Source organism: Nematolebias whitei, chromosome 1 (assembly GCF_014905685.2).
Source record: "Nematolebias whitei isolate Nwh7 chromosome 1, NemWhi1, whole genome shotgun sequence".
Taxonomy (NCBI): Eukaryota; Metazoa; Chordata; class Actinopteri; order Cyprinodontiformes; family Rivulidae; genus Nematolebias; species Nematolebias whitei.
Window position 1 is genome coordinate 45,739,494 of NC_056498.1, and position 3,518 is coordinate 45,743,011.

Below are 3,518 nucleotides of genomic sequence, written 5' to 3' on the forward strand. Positions count from 1 at the left end.
TAAATATAACAACATTTATAATAAATATAACAACAGTTATAATAAATGTCAGAAAGCAGAGTGTTTTTGTGCTGCTCACCCTTTTTCACCTTGTAGGAGCTAAACTGATAAACTCCAGGCTCTAAAGAGACGTTGGTGTCTTCACCAGTTTGAAATAAGTGTCTTGCAGACGCTGCATGCGATGAATGCAGCTGAGCATACCATACCATTTTATTTATAGAGCACTTTAAACAGTGACAAGGCCAACCAAAGTGCTGTACAGACAGAACAACAGGTAACACACGAAGCAAAATACAAAATGCATCAGGGTTGCCAGATAAATTTAAAATATCTTATTTACCCCCTCCTTTTCTGTGCACATGTTCAACAAACACAACACCTCATCTTAGAATATCTTTACTCAGCACATGTGACAGTTTAGGTTAAAGTACTGTCATTTTAAAGCCACAGTGCTATAGTTCATCATTTCTTATCTGGCAACCCAACACATGTAAACTACAGCATTTTCATGTAAATCTGCTCATTTTTTGTTTATTACCCCAATAAATATTGAGAAAACACTAAAGTCTCCAGAGGTTGTTCTGTGTGGACGGGGCCTTACAGCAGGTGGATCACTTTCACCTGGTCACTTTAAAAGGAGCTCCATGATGAAAACATCTGGACACCTCTGGTTTACGACATATAAAAATTAGAAAGCGTAGTTTCTTCAAATTATTGGGGTGGTCAGTTTGCATACATGTCCAGTGGTGGCCATCTTGGATTTTTATGTAGCAACCCAAGTTTCAACAGTGACCTTTCTTACACCTGCTGTAGGTGCAGCCACACCAACATGGAAGTTGGTGCCTCACTTGTCTTTTAGGTTATCCAGCTCACAAGACAAACGGACGTTATTTCTGATTCCTCTCGTCACTTTGCAACAAGGACAAACAAACATATTAGTGATCAGGAGAAGCTTGAGGTCGTGTTCCTCTGCATCTCTTAAAACCAGCAGGAATGTTCCCACGATCAACCGTCCTGGAATAAATCATCTTTATCCAGAAGTAGAAACTCTTCCAGCGTTTGTTTCTAAAGACCGAACAGTCCCATCAAAGATGGCGACCTAAGCTTTGATTGAGGAGTTTTAGCTCCTGTAGCGCGAGCGTCGGGCGTGGTCAGGAAGGTTCGTGTCTTTTCACGATTTCTAAATGTGAGGACGCCGGTGCAGAAACATGAAACCCCGAGTGACGCTGTGATCTGTGTAAAGATCAGCTTCAGCTGCTGACCGTCAGGAAACGGCCCCAACGATCGTTCTCTGTGAACCATGTGTCTGTTTAGATGTTGGACCAACAGCTGGTTTCAGAAAAACAGGAGTCAATAAAGACTCGGTGTTCTTTGAAGGAATGCATATCGCCCGCCGACTCCAAAGACCTTCTCACGCTGAGAAGAGACGTTTCGGTCAAACCACCACCACGAGCTTTACGTCTAGAAAAGTTACAGCCATGTTTGTGGCGGACATCTTGAATCAGGTCATGTGCATCACACGGTCACGTTATTTATTAAAATTCATCCAGTGCTTCATGAAATATTTTGCTAACAGACGGTTTATTGCAAAGTCTTGAACAAAGAGAAGGATCCATGTCACTGTGTCCAGGGATCACTCTCTGCTACTACCACTTTAAATTAATGCTCGGTGTCCAACAGTGGCTGAGATTATAATCTTTGTGTTTCCCATCTAGCTGTGGCGGCCATTTTGAATCGGGTTGACACAAAATACTAATCATTCATGGAGGAACTTTAAAAAACGACTGGGAGAGTTCATCTCGTTCATCAGGAGATATTTAAAAACGCAGCGCGGTTTTAAGGTCAGTTCGGGTGAATTACATCGCCATGGCAACATGAAACACCAACAGCCGACATAATCTAAGATCTGATCCTTATCTAATGATCTGCGTCTTGTTTGGATGTGTGTGTTGGGGGGGGGGGGGGGTCCATTTTGTCAGAAGAATAAAAATAATCCGTGACAGAGAAGATTCCTATAGTTTAGATCCTGTCCTATAAACTATAGGATACGTATTAGTTCCTATAGAATATTTGTATAAATTTCTATGAAACCCCCCCCCCCCCCCCCCCCCCCCCACCAATTAATCACTCCATCTGAGGGGGAGCCGACAACGAGTGGTCTGTGGAAAGTAAAGGACGAGGCAGAACCCCCCCCCAGGTCTAATCTGCCTTCTTCTAATGAAGAGGAGGAAAGTGAGAGCCGGGGGAGAAGGAGATGTCAAGCTGGAGGTCAGTGGCCCCCCTCACAGGGTCAGCCTGGAGGGGTTAATACCTGGTGTCGGACACTGCACATAAACTCCGCTGAGCTCATCACACTAATTAAACGGACACACATCCTCCCCGGGCTCCGATGGCCAATCGCTGCCAGCTAAAAAAGCAGTCCATTCATGGCGGCTGGCAGGCCGTGCACGTCGGGTGGGCCGGGGAAATGCTACCTGCCTTTCCTCCGTTTGATTAATGTGAGGAACAATGGTGCTCTTGTGGCCCGTCGGCCTCACTCCACTTGGTTCTGGTTCACTGCTGGAAGAGAGGGGACTTCATGTTCCAAAGCCAGAGCCCTGAACGCACCGCCGCCCGGCCCAAAGATGGCCGCCGTCGCTTCAAAACATCAGCGCCGACGGTTCCTCTCAAATACAATCCAGCCACATCAGAATGGAATGCACTTCTCCCGTCTGTTAGCAAAATATCCAGGTACTGAACTGAAATTAGGTGCAGCTCCACACGACCTCCAACTAAGAGCTGACAAGCTCTGTTCTGAGAGTCTGTTAGCAAAATATGTACAAACAAATTAAAACGCAGCTCCAGCTCATGAGAAACTTTAGATTCTTGCCAACGTGAGTTTTGGTGATTTCTCCCGGAGGTGGAGCCTCGACTCTTCATCGTGATGATTTGTAAAATGATGGTGCTCACCTTGACGTTGGAGTTCAGCTTGAACGGTCTGAGATGGTTTCCTATTCGTCTCATCAAGCTGGGGTCGCATTTCCTCTTGCGTCCATGTCCTGGAAGGCCGGCTAGTCTCATGAACCTGGAACTTTTCAGTAATGACGTCGGCTGTAGTCAGAAGCTGCTCAGAGATGGTCTGAACATGGAGGTCTCCACCAGCTGACTCTTCCTCTGCTCCACCTTCAGAGGAGCGAGCAGGACCAAACCAAAGTGGTTGATCCCGTTAAACGTGCCGACAGAATAAAAGCGTAAAGCGTCTGTGACATGTGCGTCCTATAAACACAAAAGGCGGAAGAAAACTTTATATTTAAGGAATTTGGCATAAAACACACAATTTGACACATTTTGTTAAATAACTGCCACATTTAAATTTTTTTATTTGGTACAGTCCAAAGTGAAACAACAGGAACTTCCTGGTCTTTAATTTACTGAAACATTATTTAAACTCTGACCCTCCTCCCTGACACTGTAGCAACGCTCCGTTCCCCTTGACATCACGTCCTGTTACTGACATCACGTCCTGTTACTGACATTAC